At 45.0% G+C, this 20,944-nt stretch overlaps 1 protein-coding gene across 1 annotated transcript in view; it reads right to left on the bottom strand.

Annotated features, from left to right (window-relative positions):
- Positions 1-1,203, bottom strand: part of TSPAN14 (tetraspanin 14) — a 135,558-nt gene extending 134,355 nt beyond the window's left edge. Inside the window, exon 1 of the mRNA XM_070946444.1 lies at positions 1,038-1,203. The gene's annotated coding sequence lies outside the window, so the exon portion shown is untranslated. The remainder of the gene's footprint in view (positions 1-1,037) is intronic.
- Positions 1,204-20,944: the final 19,741 nt, after the last annotated feature.

Genomic DNA, 20,944 nt, shown 5'->3' with positions numbered 1-20,944 from the left:
CTGATCGGTTCCGCCTCCCTGCAGCGGGGTGTAGCGGTCAGGAAGTTAAGTCTAAGGAGAGAATGGTCTGACCATGACAAGGGTTCGATGACTATATCCCCTGTATCTAGAATTAATACATATAAATGATTGGAAGCAGACCTGAACAAAAAAAATGACTTTTTGTTTGAGCTAGTTACAGAACTCGCTATCAGTTAGGCTTCTGGCTCAGCCCAACCCACTTCACAGGATTACTCTTGGAGTGGGGGGTTTTTAAGGGAGCAGAGATCCTCATGGAAGCTGGTTGGATTTCAGAGGAAAATACAGAGGAAGAAGCCACACAGGGTTGACCTGATCACTTCTAGATTTCTGCCAGGACAAGTACCCCAACTCTTATCCAAAAATTGCTTGGGAATCCCAACAGGTGATTGAAGAGTCAAGACCGGGCAGGTCAAAGTTTCGACGAAACGCAGGAAATGGGGAAACACTTTAAGGGGTAGGTGGGGGGAGCAGGATTCCCTTTTCCCTCGTTTAACAAAGCGACCAATAGATTCAACCAGCAAGCATCCAGGAAGAGGAAGTTTCAAGTTTGTTGAAGGTAAAGGGGAGGGGGGAAGGAGCGAGAAAAGCCAGAGCCCGCAACCAATCGGAACCGGTCCTCCCAAACCCGAACCGCGATTCGAAACGAGCCCGAAACGGAGCGCGGTTCCCACGTCCCAAACGCCAGCTTCAAGGTGTCTTCCGACCCACCGCCGCCCTTCAGAAGAGCGGATCGCTTCCTGCGGGCGATGGGCTGGGCCACATGGGCCTCGTAGACAGGGGGGTGACTCGTTGGAAGGGGGGTGGGGGTGGAGAACAAGGCCAGTGATCCCCCCCCCAAGCTCCTCAATCGCGCGATTGGGAGGAACAAAGGAAACCTCTTCCCCCCTTCCCCCGAAGAGGCAGGGTTCGGCCTTAAAGCGAAGGGTTTGCAGAGGAAGGGAGGACCCGGGATAGAATACCCCCACCCCCTCAAAAAGAGGGGGGACCCTAAGAGGGAAGAAAGACCCCCGCCTTACCGCTGGAGCAGCCTGATGGGAACTGGGGAACTTTGCGTCAAGTTGGCTCGGCTTTTTCAAGCTTGTGGCCGGCGCCAATGGGGTCCCATCGGTTCCTCTTCCTCTTCCTCGCCGGGAAACGGGGGTCCCCGCCGCCGCCTCCGCCCTGCTGGCCGAGCAAACAAGCCTCTCGGGGCCGCTTTGGCCACGCCCGGTGGCCGAGCCGCCCCAGCGCCCGCCCCGCCTGCCTGCCTCCGCCGCGGAGGAGCGCTCGCTTCAGAGCTCGCAAAGACAAACCCAGCGCCCAGAAATCGCTCCGTCCGGAAGCATCGCGGCTGCCGCATTGGAGTGCCCCCCGCCCTGCCTCCCCCAACCGGGAAGCGTTGGGGTCTGCGGAGAAGCTGAGCCGAGGAGGGCTTGGAGAGGAGGCCACCAGGAAAGGCCAATGTCTTTGCTAGCCTAAAAGAGCGCGGGCGGGCGGGCGGGCGGGCGGTGGGGGGAAAACAAGCCTTCCCTCTCTTTAGATGGGCTGGCAAGAAATACGAAATAAATATTTTTAGAATGTTTTTGTTAGAATACGGGAAGGGAAGGGATGAAAGAAGAGAGCTGGAAGGAACCTTTGAGGTCTTCTAGTCCAGCCCCCTGTTGGAACATAACACATCTAGTGCTCCTTGCTCGGTTTATCTTCCCTACAACAACCCTGTGAGGTGAGGGAGTGACTGCCCAGCTGGTTTTCATGGCTAAGGAGAGACTAGAACTCACCATCTCCTGGTGATTGGCACAAAATCACCCTGCCAGCTTTCAGGCCTAAGGCGGAACTAGAACTCATGGTCTCCTGGTGATTGGCACAGTCATCCAGCCAGCTTTCATACCTAAAGTGGGACTAGAACTCACCATCTCCTGGTTTCTAGCTACTAGACCAGATTGGTTCTTCCAGCTGCAGTTAATGCCATGGGCACAAGATCCTTCAATTTCACAGCTACTGAGAAATCAACATCCAGAAAAGTGGATGTTCCACTTCCATCTCAGCTCTGCTAAGAATCTACTACAAGCAACCTATGACCTCCAATAAGGTTGTAATATTTCCAGAGATATTCTAATAATTTTTTTTTATATGCCACCCTTCTCCGAAGACTCAGGGCAGCTACAATGTGTTAAGCAATAGCCTTCATACTTTTGTATATTTATACAAAATCTTTCTTAAACTCTCCATCCTTTTGATGGGTTGTCCTTCCTTTCTTCTGGGTCCTTCAGTAGCTTTCAAGACCTAAAACCATATTTTCTTTTTGTAGTCCATCATCCACTTCCCAAAGTATGGGAGTTTGGTGACTGGACATAATCTCAAGGAGTGACCATCCTTATTGAGATCCATCACGGATTGACTAAATCTCATTGTTATTAACTCTTAAGAGCCACCTTCAATCCACCATCTGAAGGCACCTTCTTCTTTCTCTAGCACTGATGATGCTACTTGGTTGGGTAATGAAACATCCGCAAGAAAACAACCAGGCTCAGTGAGCACCAAAGATCCCACAGTCCTCCTCCTCTGCAAGCGTCATTCCCTTCTATCACTGATGATGTTTATTTTATTTATTTTATTAAACTTATATGCCGCCCTCTCTCCCAAAGGACTCAGGGCAGCTCACAACAATAGAAAAAACACATAAAATTCAGTATTCAAATATAAAAACCAATAAAATCCCCTTTAAAAAACCCCTTCAGTCCAATCCGGCCAGGCCAAATAACCATGTTTTGAGGTCACGGCGGAAAGAGCGAAGGTCAGGGGCCATCCGGAGCCTCAGGGGGAGCTGATTCCACAGAGTAGGCGTGCCCACAGAAAAGGCCCGCTCCCTGGGAGTCGCCAGCCAACACTGTCTGGCTGACGGGACCCCAAGGAGGCCCTCCCTGTGAAAGCGCACCGGGCGATGGGGAGCTGTCGCTGGCCGCAGATGGTCCACCAGGTACCCTGGGCCTAAGCCATGTAGGGCTTTATAGGTAATTACCAGCACCTTGAATCTCACCCAGAGGGCAACCAGTAGCCAATGCAGGTCCCGCAGGAGGGGTGTAACATGAGAGTGTCGGGACACTCCCATCACTACCCGCGCGGCTGCATTCTGCACCAGCTGAAGCCTCCGGGTGGTCTTCAAGGGCAGCCCCATGTTACCTAGTTGGGTCATGAAACATCGGCAAGAAAACCACCAAGCTCAAGAAAGCATCAAGGACCTCCTCCTCCCTCCTCCTCCTCCACAAACCACTCTCTTTTCTAGCACTGATGATGTTACCTGGTTGAGTCATGAAACGTCTGCAAGAAAACAACCAAGCTTAGGGAACATCAGGGACCCTTCATTTCAACCTTGAGTTACAAATAATCTCCTTTATTGGCTCCTTCCTTTTGCTCTTCCTCAATTCCAAGCTCCCGGACCAAAACATTACTCCTGGAAAATTAATTGCTTTAACTATTGACCTTTCCTGTCCATCTTTGGCTGTTCTTCAGCCCAGGGAAACCAAGCCAAGTGTCTCATTAATGTCTTTTCAATCCGCAATACATTATTTCAGTGTATGAGTGGAAGTTAGCTGTGCAATTAAAAAGCAGCTGGGGGGGTGACTTTCTTCACCCTGTGTCCATCTGTACTTCTCCACTGCACCTTGAGAATTTTACAGCTGTAAACTGTGCAGTGGTGGAAAGTTAACATCTGGAAGATGATGAATGAAAAGTAAAGTAGGTTGGAAATAAAAAGCAGAGCCAGGTTTAATTCTCTGCCCTCCCCCTGCTTGTTTGCTGATTGTTCTACTGAACATGCTCTATTCTAAAAGTCAGGTATTATTAAGCATGTATCCACACTTACATATTAATACTTTTAACTATGCTAGAACAAGATAGAAAAATAAAATTGAAGATTCTTTGGGCTGACCAGCAGAGGGCAATATTGTAACAAAATTAGCAACAACTTTTGTAAGTAGGATAAATAAATACCATAAGTTTTCTAAATATTGCTAAGGATATCCGTATTTTAATCCTCAGAATAAATTACTCATGCAAGGCTTTATCTTTATTTGAATGTATTCCATCAGTTGGTGTAATAGTTTTGAGTCTTCATTCATACTTCCTTAAAAAAGGAAAGAGAATTCAAAAGGGCATTAACGACACTACCTAAATTATTACTTATTTATTTATTATTATTTAACTTAAAAGAGGAAAATTAAGGTTTGAAATTCCATGTATTCTGAAACAATCTGACTGGCCTGTAACAAAGAGACATGCCAGCAAACAGATTCATCTCACAGAATATAAAATAGGGTTGGAAGGGACCTTGAAGGTCTTCTAGTCCAACCCACCTGCTTGTGGAAGGAGATCCTACACCATTCCAGACTTTCTTTGGGCTTGTTGAGATGGATACACATGATCATAGAAAGAATAATAGAATAGAATACTAGAGTTGGAAGGGACATTGTCCAACCTACCCAAGGAGGAGATCCTATTCCATTCTGTCCAATCTCTTCTTGAAAACCTCTAGGGATGGAGCAACCCACAACTTCGAGAGGCAAGTTGTTCCACTGATTGATTGTTCTCACGGTCAGGAAATTTCTCCTTAGTTCTAGGTTGGATCTCTCTTTAATGAGCTTCCACCTTCTTTCTTCTCCTGCCTTCTGGTGCTTTGAAAAATAAGTTGACTCCCTCATCTCGACTAGACGTACCTAGTTCCCTGAATCATTCAGGGAATATAAATTATTGGTTAAATAAATCATATGGTTTATCCTCCAGACCACTTACCATCTTAGTTGCTCTTCCCTGTGCTCTTTCTAGGACTTCCCGCAGTCACTAAGTAATGAGTACACAATACCTGTATTGTGCTTTAATGTCATTCCACACTTAATGCAGCGGTGAAATCCTCCCCGGTTCTATCCGGCTCACCGAACCAGTAGCGCCAGCGGTGGGAGGCTTTGCCCACCCACTGGGATGTCATTACATCCTGTTTTTTTACCATCTGCGCATGTGCAGAAGGTTCTGCGCATGTGCAGAAGGTTCTGCACATGTGCAGAAGAGGTGCATGTATGCATAGTGCGCACCTGTTCCCGAACCTGTAGCAAAGGTAAGTGGATTTCACCGCTGACTTAATGCTGTAGGAAGTTAGCACCCACCCTTTTCCTAGAAGAATGAAATATTTTAGGAAATATTAAAAAGGCAGAATATTATGTTTCCCTGGATGAGAAATGGAGAAGCATGTTTTAAAGACGAAGCAGCTCCCACCTTCTTGGCCCCTCCACCCTTTGTCAATGGGCCAGAGGCAGAAATTCAATTCCTCCCATCTTTGTCAATGGGCCATCATCTGCAACACAATAGGACCCATCTAGCAACAGAAACTAACCACATGGCACCTGGGAAGATTACATCAGCCAGCAAGGCTAGCTAAGACCCTCACCCCCTGGGAGTCTGACAACCAATCAGGATATTCTTTCAGGGCCCCAGGAAGTTCAAAGCTAGAGAGGGCATAAAACCAAGGGATTCTCAGCATCTCTGCCCTTTTTTTCTGTTCAGGAATTCAAACCATGTGATCCTGTTCACCATTAAACCATCTTTCCAAGCAGTCTCCATGTTTCCAGGGTCTTTTTCCCCACTTGGAGCTGAACCCAGGATATTTCTTCTAACAATTTGGTGACCCAGATGGGACTCCACGCTAACCTAACCAATGGACTTGGCCCAGGTAAGCCTCCCTTGCTAGCAGGAGACCCATTGAGTCTGTGGGCATGTTTTCGTGGACCTTGGCCATTTAGAACTAGATTTTAAAGGGGTTTTGAGTGTTGAGCTCAAAGGCTGCTTGGAAAGAAGGTGAGTACCTCTAAATTTTGGGAAATATGTGTATGCCTGCATGTATGTGTGTGAGGGCCCTTCTCCCAATCACAGCTGGATCTTGCTTCCTCTGTGCATTTCCTAACCGCAGAAAGACCAACAGTCTGGAGAGCATGGGGGTTTTGCCAGAGCACACAGGACCTTCTGTTAGGGAAGGAGGAAGTGTGTGTGGGGCGGGAGGGGATTCCACCTGAAAAACAGTCTGATTTCACCTCTGAGCGACCTCTAGCCACACCTCTGCCTACCGCTAGCTCCACCAAGCTGTGACTGGTAGGATAGAGAAAGCAAGGGGGGGTCGCCAAACGTGGAACTTTGTGTTTAAAAGGAATGGAAGCTGAGCGAAAGCCAAGCAAAAATGAAAGGGGTATTAAAAGTAATAAAGGGAGTCCACGGTGTTCCAAAGAAAGCAGCCCGGTGTATGTGTATTGCACGGGGAGATACTGGTACTAGCTGTAGGGGCAGTGAGATCCTCCCAGATCCCTTTTTGATCCACAAACCCAGGCAGATTCCGCTTCTGTGTCCTTCTCAGAACTATTTTTTCTGAAACGAAGGAGATTCACCCGGCTAAGCCAAGTATCATGGGAAGCTGTAGCTCGAGGGTGAGGGAAAATCCCCTGTGGCCTGGGATGCCAGGTGGATGCCAGTGTTACCTGGCATGAGCAAAAGGAAAGCTCAGAAATTGTGCAGGAAATGGGCTATGCTAAGGGACAACACCAGGAGACAAATTTGGCTAAATAAAGGTACTTAGAAGAAAAGGGAAATATATAAATAGGAACGTTGGAGTTTTTGTTTGTCTCTTTCTCTGTCTTCTATGCAACCACATGGTATGTTTAAGATTTGTGCCTTCCCTAATTTAACTGAGATTTATGGCGGGAATGATCAGTGTGTGTGTAAATCTTAGAGTTCTGTTTTCCTTTCTTTTGTCCTCCTTGTTTTTATGTGTGTATGTCTAAGTCTTTGTGCCACCCTCGAGGTAATTGTAACTGTAAAATGTATCTGATCCCTAGAGACAAGAATTTGAAATTGTTAGGGGAAAAAAAATAGATTGAAGCAATGAAAAATGGGGGAGAGAGAGAGAAAAGAAAGAAAGAGCCTTTGCCCTGTGTTTGTCTGGCCAACAAGAATAGAGTAAAGAGAACTTTTCATTTTATTTCTACTTTTTCCCCTCCTTCCTTCTCTGTATCTTAAAGTAACAACTCAAGTTTATGAGGAAATGTTTTACGTTCATTTACAAGAAAAAAAATTCAGTCTTGCACTCACTGTATCTGTTTAAATGGTTTTACATGTTCATCTCTTCCCTGAAGCATGTGAATCCAGGTTTTTCTTTCTCATCTGTTGTGTCTCCATTTTGTTGAAACTGCATTATCTGTTTAGTAACTGCAATACTGATGTGTTGTTGTTTCCTTTCAGCTATCTACCCCCCATCTCTAATCCTGTTACAATGCCTTTCCTGGGAAGATTACCCACAAAAGGGGGGAGGGGACCCTGTTCTAATGTCTTTCAGCCCTGCACAAATGACTCTGCAACCTGTGTAAGCAGAGCACATGGATCTAGATGCTGCCTCCAGAGGAGACCTTCCATCTGTTTGAACCAGGAATTGGGTTTGAATTCAGACTCCACTGAAAGCCATCACAGCAACCAGAGTGAAGCAGACCTTCCCAAGCCTGACTGACCAGCCTTACCACCAAGCACGTCACCCAGCAGACATGAAAAAAAAGACACTGAGATGTACAAGTAGGGCCTGGTGGCTCAGCAGACTGATAGCATTGTGATTAACACCAGCTGTCTGCAGTTACTGTAAGTTCGAATCTCACCAGGCTCAAGGTTGACTCAGCCTTCCATCCTTTCTAAGGTAGGTAAATTGAGGACCCAGTTTGTGGGGGCAATAAGCTGACTTTGTATAAATATACAAAAGTATGAAGGCTATTGCTTAACGCATTGTAAGCCGCCCTGAGTCTCTGGAGAAGGGCGGCATATAAATCAAATTAAAAAAAAAAAAGTAAAGACCAAAAGACTCTTTTCAATTCCCAGAAGACAGCTGGAAAGACTATGGGGGATGGTGGAAATTCATTGTAAGGTTTTCTTTTTTTCCCATTTATATTGTAATCAGTTTATTATAAGAATTGTATTTGGGAGCAGTTGCCACAGCAAGTTATGTACATCTTAGTTTTCTGTCTGGTGGGGAGGAGAAATATGTCCAAAATGTTTGTATTGCCTGTATTGTAAAAGTAGCTGCATACACATGCACACACAGAGAGACACACCATTCAGAATTAGACTGAAATATTCCCTTCACTTACCTCCACACAAAGCTTCTCCTAGATTGACTTTGGCTCTGTGGAATTAAAAGCCCAAGTAGTCACATCTCCTTTCTAATTCCATGGGGGAGGGGGCAATCCCCCTCAGGCAATTCCCTCACTTGAAGAGATAGCAAAAAAAGTGATATCCAAAACCCAAGCCCTGACTGTGACTCACAAATGATGCTGCCCAGTTGCCCAGTAAAGCACGATTGCGCTGGTGGTCTCATGAGTAGAAGTCCCAGGGCTCATTGTGTGTAATTTAAAAAAGAAAAAGAAAAAAAGCCTAGATTGCACAGACTAACCTCAATTCGGACTCACAAATCCTGGATGCACTAAAGTAAGAGCTAGGCAGGTTTAGTAACAAACCCATGAAATGGGCAGCCTGTAATTTAAAGGAAAACCATGGCTGTGAAAAATTTTGGGATGTGTGCTTGCTTGAAACCTGACTGGAAGCTCACAGAAAGTGATATCTGAAATCTGAAATTAATTGGCATAGAAATTGGATACTGTAAAATTCTTACCAGAACTTTTTTCCTGGCTGCTAGACCTTCATGGTTGAAAGCTTTTGGGAGCCACTGAAGGAATCCTTTTCTGTTGCCTCTATCAATGCCTGCCCCTTTGCATCAGAACAACTAAAAGCACCCATCAAGCCTCCCTGACCTGATCAATTTTAATCTTTTGCCAAGAACATGTTTCAAAACTCACGTTTTTTTTTTTAAAAAAAGGAGGGATTGTAGGAAGTTAGCACCCACCTTTCCTAGAAGAATGAAATATTTTAGGAAGTATTAAAAAGGCAGAATATTATGTTTCCATGGATTAGAAATGGAGAAGCATGTTTTAAAGACGAAGCAACTCCCACCTTCTTGCCCCCTCCACCCTTTGTCAATGGGCCAGAGGCAGAAACTCAATTCTGTCCCATCTTTGTCAATGGACCATCATCTGCAACACAATAGGACCCATCTAGCTGTCAGCCTTGGAAGCCATATTAGGCCGGAAGCTTCAATGCTGCAACCTCATTTGTGGGAAAGTAGGAGGGGGGATTTAGGAGAGGGGAATTAGTAGACATAATAGCATTCTTCCTATCGTCAAGGTCAGGGGTTGGGTCGAGGTGGAACGGATGTTGATTGGAGCATGACTGGGGAGAAGGGGGATGGTTTTAGGAGCTTTGAATTACTGAAGGAAAGCCCGGGCTTTTCAGATTTGGGATTTCCCAGATGTGCCAGTTTACCTATTCTAGTAAAGAGAACTTTGGAAAATGCCTGCTTCCGCGTCTTTACTGGGAGTTGGGGGTTTTCTGGAATGCTGACATTATCCCGAATCTCTATAAAACCTAACAGCACCCCATAAGGGGGCTGTCAAGGGTACTGAGCCCCAGCATCAACCTAAAACCCCAGGTGATGCAAAGACTCAGTGAAGATGGAGGAGAAAGGAGAAATCGGAGGGAGGCCTGCCAGGATGCTCGAGGAATTGCCTATCTTTCTGAAAAGATGGGACGAGCCATGGAGGCTGCAGAGGAAGCCCGTCGGCTTGGGCCGAGGCGTCAGATTTCTGGGAGAATTTTGAGCGGATGGAAGTGGGGAGCTTGCCCCCCCCCCTTCCCAACCCCTGGAGGTGAGCTGGAGGCTAGCAAAACCAACATTCACCCTCCCTGATCCAGGACATGGGGGAGGGATTCGTAGGACGCAGACCCCCCCCTTACCCACCCAGAGGCCAAACAACAGGATTAGTGCAACATTCCAATCCTGCAGCAGTGGGGCATCAGGCTCAGCCGGCATACGGAAGGCAAGACCCCCTTTTTGGGACCCTTGCCAGTCTGCATTAGCATTACCTCCTGCGGAGAGCATACCACCCGGATGGGCTTTCTGTCCCAGCCAGGGATGGATCCAGTGCCAGTGGTATCCCGCGCCGTCTGTTCCAAGCTTCCAGGGATCCCCCTGGCCCCCCTCCTATGGCCAAACGATCCTGGCACCACAGGGGGGACTAATCCAGCAGCCGGCTAGAGTGCCCCCCCCCTCCAGCCCAGCAAGCTTTACACCAGTCTGTTGGAATGCAACAGCCTGTTAGAATGCAACAACCAGGAGCAGCCCCGCAGCAAGTTCTACCCCAACCAGCCGCGGCCGCTGCCCCCCCACCTGCGAGGCCACCACCACCCCGCTTCAGAGCAACCTTTGATGGGATGCCAGCCAAGCTAGCTTATTTCCTCACCAGGGTCTGGGCTCACGTGGATCAGTATGATGAGCAATACGAATCAGAACAAGACTTACTGTTGGCAATCTCAGATGGAATGAATGAGGGGGAGGCTTCTTCTTTTTTTGATAATTTTTTTTTATTTTTTTTAAACATAAACATAAAATACATCTTTTAGAACGAAGCATTGATCCGGTTATTAATTGGTACAATCAATAATTCATCTTTAATAATATTTCATCTCCACTAATTATCATCTTGTAAAAATAATCACAATAAAAAAAAAAAAGAGAAAAAACCAGCTCACAGTTCACTCAAAAATAACTACCTTTCTATTTTTTCACCTCAAATCTTAATTTCCAAATAACACAACTTAATGTTTTAAACAATTGTTTCCCTAAATTCTATCTATTTTATAATCCCATTATCCAAAAACCCGTTACTTAAATCTTTAGATCTTAACTCAATATCTTCTTATTATCTTTTTAGTTTACTATTATCTTAAACAGTATCTTAACAATTACTCACAACAAATCATCTTCATTATTATTTATCTCAATATAGTCATCCTAATTTAACTAATAATCGCAACATATTTATCTTTAATTATTTATCCCAACACATCATCTTCATTTTAGATCATTTATTATTACTGTAATTTCCAGCAAAATCATCTTTATTTTTATTATTAAACCCAATATAATCATATTTATTTTTACTATTAATCCCAACTTCAGCATCTAAGTCTTACTATCACACCCAGTATGGTCATTCTTGTTTTTGCTGTCAAACCCAGCATAATCCTCTGAATTTTACTGTTAAAACCAGTAGAATCACTTTATTTTTTGCTGTCAATCCCAGCATAATCTTCAAAGTTTTACTGTTAAACCCAGTGTAATCCTTTTTGTTTTGCTGTCAATCCAAGCATAATCCTCTGAATTTTACTGTTAAACCCAGTAGAATCATTTTATTTTTTGCTGTCAATCCCAGCAGAATTATCAAAGTTTTACTGTTAAACCCTGTAATAATCGTTCTTGTTTTGCTGTACATCCCAGCATAATCTTCTGAATTTTACTGTTAAACCCAGTGTGGTCATTTTTAATCTCAAGATAAGTTTCTTTAATTTTACTATTATACCCAATATAATCACCTTATTTTATAGTCATTCATATCATTCACTTATTCATATTCATTCACATTCTCTAATTCAGTATATCTGATCTTATTTTCATTCTCAGCTTTGTTTACAATTTAACATTGAGGCTTAATTCTTACCTCTAGCATATCCACATATAAAGTCAATAAAGTTTCTTGGATTCTTCTCATAATCATATATTTTCTTATTCATCTATAAAAAGCTCCTTTTTATCAAAACTATCCATCTTTACTTCATTTTTCTATTTTAATCACATTATTTTATTTTCCATACAAACACCTCCTTTTTAATGTACATCTAAACAATACAATTTCATTTTTTAATCAGACTAGTTTTTAATCTTCTTTCCAGCCGTGGATATTTTATTTCTTCATTTCTTTGTCTATCAAGTTATAATCCATTTCAAATTCAGTGTTCCCAATATTAATCTTTCATGTATCATTTTAATTCTTTTTTGTTCTTTATATTTCCTGCAAAGTACATCGTCTTCCTTCTTTCATTCTTACGCCATCTTGCTTCTTTTGTTCCTATGCCAAATAATATCAATTATAAAGGTTCCGTTGTATTTCCTCTTTTTTTTCCATCAAAAAACCATCTGTAGACAAAGGGAAAACTTCTAATCCAAACCACTCACGACTGTTTCTCCGTAGTTTCACCATGCTCCCAGACAAATGGCAAGTTACAATGTTTCTTTTTAAAATGGAAGGTGTTACTCTGCAATCCTCATTCCTTTTCATCAGATCCATCTCCATTTTATTGTAGTTATATAACAGTCCAATTCAGTCCATTTCTTCTTTTAAATTTTAAAAGTATTAAGTCTCTTCTTTTTTCCAAGTCCAAATCTAATTTACACAAATTCTTTCCAAATACAATATGCCTCAATGTTTTTTTTATTCTAATTAGTTCAAAGCCAAAGTAGTTTGCCTCCGGGTCTTTTCCTTCTAAAGTCACTTTTCAAAATCTTCTATGCCCCTGTAATACACAGCTGCTCTATTTAGGCTAGAGGTCTTTCAAATGTTAATTATTGCTCTAGCGTTGTTAAAAGCCTAGGTTGGTGTCACTCACCCAGCTTCAAAGAGCTCCGTTCTTTTCACTTTCCTCCTGCACATCTCTTGTTTCGGTTTGTCCCAGCTTCGTGGCAGCCGCCATGGCTGCCGCCCCCCACCGCCGATGCAGAGAGTTCTCTCCCACCTCCGAGGAACTTGCCTGTTCCTCTTGGTCGTCCGAGGCACCTCTCTTTCACTCCTGTCCCTGCAGGACAGTTCGGGTCCAAAGACCCACCGGCAGTGGTTCGGCAGCCGGGGTTTTTGCGGGGCTCATCAGAGCCCACTATTTCCCCGACTCTCTTGCCGCGACGTCAAACTGGAAGTCTGAGGGGGAGGCTTCTGAATGGATAGCCCAGCTGCATAATGAGGGTGCTGTTGAACTGAATTATGCCAATGGGTTTATCACGCTGCTCCGGTTCCAATTTGAGGACCCAAACTGCGTAAATGAAAACAAAGCCACACTAAAGGTCATGAAGCAAGGTAATCAACCTATAAAAGTCTTTGTATGGGATTTTAGATGAGTTGCAGGGAATCTAGGCCATTGGCCTGACCGCATACTCCTGCACTACTTTAAAGAAGCTATTGACCCAGAAGTCAGAAAAGCCTGTGGGATCCGGGGGGTGCCTGAGCATCTCCACGACTGGTATACCACGTCCATTGCTCTAGACAGAGAAGTCCACCCAACTAGCCAAACCTCAGCACAGCAGCTGCCTCGAAAAACGTTATCCAGAAAGCCCATTTCAAAAGCTACAGATCTCACCCCCCCCTCAACCGGGGGGGGGGGTGATTAAGTGCTATCGCTGTGGACAGACAGGACATCAAGCTTCTGAGTGCCTGGCCCCTGCCCCAGTTCCACAACAATGACCCGCCACAGCTGCACGAGGCAGGAGGGCTCCAAGGAAAGCCCAAACACCAGCTGATTTGCCAGACAAGCCATGGAGATTCCCCTCCCCACTGAAGAGAGCGAGGACCCTCTGGCAAAAGGAGTCCCTCCCGACGGGGCTAGCGGAGAAGAAGACCCGATGGTGAGTGCACCCATCTCCCCCTTCTCAATTAAAGTAAAACTAGTGCTGCTAGAAACAGGGAAACAAGCAGAACTCCCAGCAATAATAGATACCAGCTGCACCAGATGTTTAATCGGGCTTAAAGTGGTAGAACAGCTGGGGATAAGAACAACACCCTTAAAGCACCCGATTAAATTTCACCAGGTGGATGGGACGTTGATTGGGGGAATCCCTGCCACCCATATTACTGAACTGATTAAATTAGAGATGGGGAAACATCATGAACTTATACGATTTATAGTAACCCCAAAGATGTCAGAATCTATCATACTGGGCCTGGCTTGGCTGGACAAATGGGGCCCCACCATCACATGGGAAGATGGATACCGAAAAATCAGAATAAGGGTTGGCCCAACACCCCCTGTCCCTCCCCCCAAACACCAACCTACCCAGAATGGCCAGAAGCCAGAAACAGCAGCAGCTTGTTCAGACAGGCCTCCAGGCGAACACCAAATCCCTAAAGTGTATGCAGACTTAGCCAAAGCCTTCAGTGAGGAGGAATGTAACCTCCTCCCCCCTCACCAGCCCACAGACTGTGCCATCAAATTACAACCGGGGGTTAAATTGCCAAAACCTAGAATGTACTCCATGACACCTGCTGAGATGACTGAATTGAGGAAGTACATTGACACCAACCTAGCCAGAGGATTCATCGAGCCTGCGAAATCCAGCATGGCCGCCCCAGTATTGTTTACAGAGAAAAAGGATGGTACTTTAAGATTATGTATTGATTTTCGTTCTGTCAACGCCATTTGCATACAAAATTCCTACCCCCTCCTACTGATGAAGGACTTACTGAACCACCTATCAAAAGGAAAAATTTTCACCAATCTAGATCTAAGAGAAGCCTACTACCGAGTTCACATAAAGGAGGGAGACGAATGGAAGACTGCTTTTTTTTTTAACTTGATTTATATGCCGCCCTTCTCCGGAGACTCAGGGTGGCTTACAATGCGTTAAGCAATAGCCTTCATACTTTTGTATATTTTTATACAAAGTCAGCTTATTTCCCCCACAATCTGGGTCCTCAATTTACCTCCCTTAGAAAGGATGGAAGGCTGAGTCAACCTTGAGCCTGGTGAGATTTGAACTTGCAGTAATTGCAGGCAGCTGATGTTAATAACTGTTAATAACAGTGCTTTAGTCTGCCGCGCCACCAAGCTCCAGGCTTTTAACTGCCCCTTGGGCAACTTCCAATTCTGGGTCATGCCTTTTGGACTCCAGGGGGCCCCAGGGGTCTTCATGCAACTGATCAACAAAATGTTGCATGAGCATTTATATAGGAGTTCTTGTTTATCTCGATGACATTCTTATATTCAGCGAAAATATGGAAGACCACATCAAATTGGTCAGACAGGTGCTGAAAAAACTCCCAGCGGCCAAACTTTATGCAAAATTATCCAAATGTGAGTTCCATAAGGAAGCTCTTGACTACCTGGGATACAGGGTGTCGAATAAGGGGATCGAAATGGACCCAGAGAAGGTGAGGGCAGTACTGGACTGGCAGCCCACACACAACCCTAAGCAACTCCAGAGCTTCCTGGGGTTTGCAAACTTTTACAGACAATTCATCCCTTCCTTCGCTGAGGTCGCACTCCCTTTGACAGAATTGCTAAAAACCGGCCCGTCTCCCACCAAGCCAAAACCTAGCCAGCCCTTAGCTTGAACAATGGACTGCCAAAAATCCTTTGAATGGTTAAAACGCCTATTTGCTGTGGAGCCGATCCTACAGCATCCTGACCTGAATAAGTCCTTTGTGGTTCAGGCAGACACAAGTGATGTGGTGGTGGCGGCTATTCTACTACAAAGGGACCCCTGGAACAACCTAATGCCGTGTACTTATGTATCAAGGAAGTTAACGGACACTGAGCGCAGATGGGCAGTATGGGAAAAGGAGGCGTTTGCGATGCGATGGGCTCTCTTGTCCTGGAGACATTTCCTGGAGGGGGTGGAGGAGCCTTTTGAGGTTTGGACTGACCACAACAATCTCGAGGCACTGAAGATCCCGAGGAAGTTTTCTCCAAAGCAGGTTCGTTGGGCTCAATATTTCAAATGCTTTAACTTTAACCTGAAATATATCCCGGGGGGTAAGAACCTTCTGGCTGACGCTCTCTCCCGCAAACCCCAATTTGACAGCCGATGGGAAGAGATAGTTCACGCCATGATCTCAGAGACTCAGCCAGCCGCCCAAGCCCGCACCAGAGCGCAAACGCGCCAGGGTTCTAATCTCCCCAAAGACAAGTTGACAGCGGAGCTAAAAGCGGCGCTCTCTAATGACTCCTGGTTCAAAGAAAACCAGGCGGATCTAACCCTAAGGGACGGGTTGGCATGGAAGGGGACTAAACTTTACATGCCCTACAGCCTGCAGCTCCTGGTACTGAAGAGAAGTCATGATTCTCGCCTAGGGGGCCACTTTGGTTTTTAAAAACCCTCCATTTGACTAGGAAGCAATTCTGGTGGCCAAAGATGAAAACTGATGTGGAAGACTATGTGAGGAGCTGTGCCACCTGCGCCACCATGAAATACCGAACAGGGAAGCCCCCTGAACTTCTCCAGGCTGTGGCAGAACCCACCAAGCCCTGGGAGGAGATTGCGATGGACCTCATAGTTGAGCTCCCTGACAGTGGGGGCAACCGGGTCATTTGGACTGTCATTGATTTATTCTCCAAGCAAGCCCACTTCAGTGCCTGCAGCGGACTACCCTCAGCCAAAAAACTGGCAAAGCTGTTTGTGAAACACATCTACAGGCTATATGGAGTCCCAAGAAGAAGAATATTGGACCGCGGCGTCCAGTTTATCACTAAATTCTGGAGGGAGTTTCTACGATCCATTGGGTCATCCCAGGGACTTAGCTCGGCTTTTCACCCATCGACTAACGGATCGGTTGAAAAATTGAACTCAATTGTGGAACAGTACATTAGGTGTTATGTGAATTATCAACAGGAGAACTGGACGGACTTGCTACCATTCGCAGAAGTCGCTTATAATAATGCAGTACACAGCAATAGTGGGTTGACTCCTTTTCAAATAACTACGGGCATGGATTTTGTGCCGATGCCTGAGGTGCCTAGAAAGCCACCCACTTCCATGTCCTTAATGGACTGGATGACCGCATTGAAAAGGGGTTGGGAGAATAATAAAAAGGCTTTAGCAGAGACAGCGGAAAAATATAAGGCCCAGGCCGACAAACACCGGGGTCTCCAACCATCTTTCCGAATAGGTGATAAGGTGTATTTTTCAACCAAGTACCTAAGATTGAGGGTGCCCAGCAAGAGGCTTGGACCCAAATTCATAAGTCCCTTTCCTATAGTGAAAGTGATTAATCCAGTGACTGTCCAATTTAGACTCCCTTGCATATTAAGGAAAATACACCCCATTTTCCATAGTAGTTTATTGAAACTGGTCAGAGAATCTACCCTCAGACCTTTGCCAGCTGCTCCGACCCCTCCTTTAATAATACAAGGGGAGACTCATTATGAGGTGAAGAAAATCTTGGACTCTAGACACTACAGGGGTCGATTACAATATTTGTAATCGGCTACCGTTTGGCTGAAGCTACTTGGGTTAAGAGTTGGGATGTGAAGGCTGATGCACTCGTGAAACAGTTTCATGACAAATTTCCGGACAAACCGAAAGGTCCTCCAGGGAGGGGTGGTGGTTAAAGGGATTGGTGCTAAGAGAAAACCCCTTCTTTTGTGTTTTGTCTGTTTTATTTTTCAGGATGTGGTTCTTTCTGCAGGGGGGGGGGATGCCTGTCAGCCTTAGAAGCCATATTAGGCCGGAAGCTTCAATGCTGCAACCTCATTTGTGTGAAAGTAGGAGGGGGGATTTAGGAGAGGGGAATTAGTAGACATAATAGCATTCTTCCTATCGTCAAGGTCAGGGGTTGGGTCGAGGTGGAACGGACGTTGATTGGAGCATGTGATCGACTGGGGAGAAATGGGATGGTTTTGGGAGCTTTGAATTACTGAAGGAAAGCCCGGGCTTTTCAGATTCGGGATTTCCCAGATGTGCCAGTTTACCTATTCTAGTAAAGAGAACTTTGGAAAATGCTTGCTTCTGCATCTTTACTGGGAGTTGGGGGTTTTCTGGAACACTGACACTAGCAACAGAAACTAACCACATGGCACCTGGGAAGATTACATCAGCCAGCAAGGCTAGCTAAGACCCCCACCCTCTGGGAGTCTGACAACCAATAAGGATACTCTTTCGGGGCTCCAGGAAGTTCAAAGCCAGGGAGGACATAAAACCAAGGGACTCGCAGCATCTTTGCCCTTTTTTTCTGTTCAGGAATTCAAACCATGCGATCCTGTCCACCATTAAACCATCTTTCCAAGCAGTCTCCATGTTTCCAGGGTCTTTTTCCCCATTTGGTGCTGAACCCAGAAGGATATTTCTTCTGACAATGCCATTCCATAACTCACAGAAGTCTGCCTGAAATCCATCAAAGTGCTAGAAATAGCACCTAAATAAGTATGTCACTAGACAGTAATAATTTAAATGACTATGTTTTGCTAATTTGAAAAAACTGAGCATAAAAGACCTGGTTAATACTTAGACCCATTAAATGTCAGGAATGCCCACCAGGATAGAAAGTAAAAAAAAAGAAGAAGAAGAAAAGTACATGGACGTAATCCCAAAACTTGATTGCAGTTTTAGGGAGTATTTAATTGTTACATCTTTTCATTCAAGACAGAACATGATGTTGAGACATCCACCCACAAAATAAAGGCCTCTAACACGTTATCCTCTTTCAAATGCTTATCTTGTCATTTTTAATCTCAATCTGATGTAATCTAATATTTTCAGAAATAGATATTAAATATTCTTAGCTGCCTCAGGTGCTTTTTAAAAAAAAAGAAAAGCAAAATTACAGATATTTCCCACCAGCACATGATTCACAGTGATTTCTAGCCAAACATTTGTGAGACAGTAGGGTTTGTCCTGAAAAACAAGGACAAAAACCCATTGAGTTAATCATCTCACCTGTCTTTGAAGACCAGGTTGGTGGAGTCTGCAGTACTTAGACAAGAAGAGACGAGAAGTGGGCGTGGCCATACATGACACATCCGGCCCACGGGCCGGGAGTTTAACAGGCATGTTCTAGTCCAACCCACTGCTTAGGCAGGAAACCCTACACCACTTCAGACAAATGGTTATCCAATCTCTTCTTAAAAACTTCCAGTGTTGGAGCTTTAACAACTTCTGGAGGCAAGTTGTTCCACTGATTAATTGTTCTGTCAAGAAATTTATCCTTAGTTCTAGGTTGCTTCTCTCCTTGATTAGATTCCATCCATTGCTTCTTGTCCTGCCCTCAGGGGTTTTGGAGAATAGCTTGACTCCCTCTTCTTTGTGGTAGCCCCTGAGATATTGGAAGACTGCTATCTTGTTACCTCTAGTTCTTTTCATCAGACTAGACATACCCAATTCCAGCAATCATTCTTTATATGTTTTAGCTCCAGTCCCCTAATCATCTTTCTTGATCTTCTCTGCACTCTTTCTAGTGTCTCCACATCTTTTTTATATTATGGCGACCAAAACTGGATATAGTATTCCAAGTGTGACCTTACCAAGGCATTATAAAGTGGTATTAACACTTCACGTGATCTTGACAAGTATGAACTTTGTTCATTGCTGGTTGGCATCACATCCCCGGCACATTTATTTGTATTTTTGAATGGTCACCTTTCTGCCTTTTCCCCAAGAGATGGACGATAAAGGAAGGGAATGACATTCAGTGATGTAACTCTGCCTCTTCTCAGCAGAGGGAAAATTATCTTTCATGATGGAGACTTGGTGACCTCACCACGTGGGAAAGTCCTACCTCAGCTGAAAGTTGACCCAGGTCTGGGAACAGGCTGGATTAGAAGAACCAGAAACAGGTGTGAGATCTTCCAAGGAGGCAAAGGTTGAGCAGAGGATGGGGGCACGGATGTTGGAAAGGAATGAGGAGGGGAAAAGCACCAACAAATAACAGAGCTGACTCAACTAGATTATGATGTAAGTGTAGGACATTTTCTCCCAGAAATGGGTCCAACTACTGGTATATGTAATAGATTTAGTACTAGCTAGCACAGGTAGAGGGCAGCACCTAGTTTATCTTGGCAAGCTCAGATTGTCAGTGTTCCAGAAAAATCCAATTCCAACTAAAAACTCCGAGACAGTCATTTTGTCAGGTGTGCTTCCTTCAAAATCCAGGAAAGAATGATCCATGATTTATAGAGACAGGTACTTTTACTAGAAATGAAATGAACGCAACCACGGCTAAGCTGAAATTAAAGCAATAGGCGCGAAAAGTGCATATAGAAAGCATCCCCTCCCACTGTCCATCGTAAATCATCCAGTCCAAAGGTCTTCCAGGGTCAGGTGGAAGCACGTTGGCAGCATCATCAATGGAATGCCATGACGGTTACCCGATAGCCACTCCAAGGATTCAGTTTCGTTTCTTCCGAAGCCACACCCCTCCTCCAGCATGCTTCCCCCCCCCAAGCTCCCTAGTTCTCCCCGCTCCCGGTTCCTATGGCAGCCAAAGCAGCAAAAGCGGAGGCTGACACATTTTCTCAAAGTTCCCATTTATTGGAGTAGGTACTCTGGCACATCTGGGGAAACCCGAATCTGAGAGCTCTGGGTTTTCCCTCAGGAATTCAAAACCTCGAGACACCATTTCAACCACTCCTTCTCCAGATGCAGGACTGTCCCGACCTTGACCAAAAAGAAGAATGCTATTTTGTCTAACTACATTCCCTCTACTAAATCCCCCCCTCCAGAGATGAAATCTAAACATTTTCGCTACCGGTTCTGTGGGCGTGGCTTAATTAGTGGGTGGGGCTTGTTGGTCAGGTGACTGGGTGGGCATGGCTTGTTGGTCAGGTGGGCGTGGCCAAGTCGACGTCACTTCTTTGCCCTTTTTTAACCTACAAAACACAACACAACACAACTGGCTCACCCAATGTAAAAGCAGCTGTGCTAGACCCAAAATGGCCCCTGCAAGAAGCAGGAACCTCATACAGCCACAAAAAGCCCAAAAAAACAACGTTCACACTTTACACACACACAACACAACACAACACAACTGGCTCACCCACAATGTAAAAGCAGCTGTGCTAGACCCAAAATGACCCCTGCAATAAGCAGGACTCTCACACAGCCACAAAAAGTCCCAAAAACCAGCTTTCACACTTTACACACACACAACACAACTGGCTCACCCACAGTGTAAAAGCAACTGTGCTAGACCCAAAATGACCCCTGCAACAAGCAGGACTCTCACACAATGACAAAAAGCCCAAAAAAAACCAACTTTCACACTTTACACACACACAACAC

The sequence above is a fragment of the Pituophis catenifer genome, unplaced genomic scaffold (assembly GCF_029215685.1).
Source record: "Pituophis catenifer annectens isolate HBS135680 unplaced genomic scaffold, rPitCat1.0.hap2 SCAF_6, whole genome shotgun sequence".
Taxonomy (NCBI): Eukaryota; Metazoa; Chordata; class Lepidosauria; order Squamata; family Colubridae; genus Pituophis; species Pituophis catenifer.
Note: the sequence above shows the minus strand (reverse complement) of the source record. Positions and strands in the feature narration are given on the sequence as shown.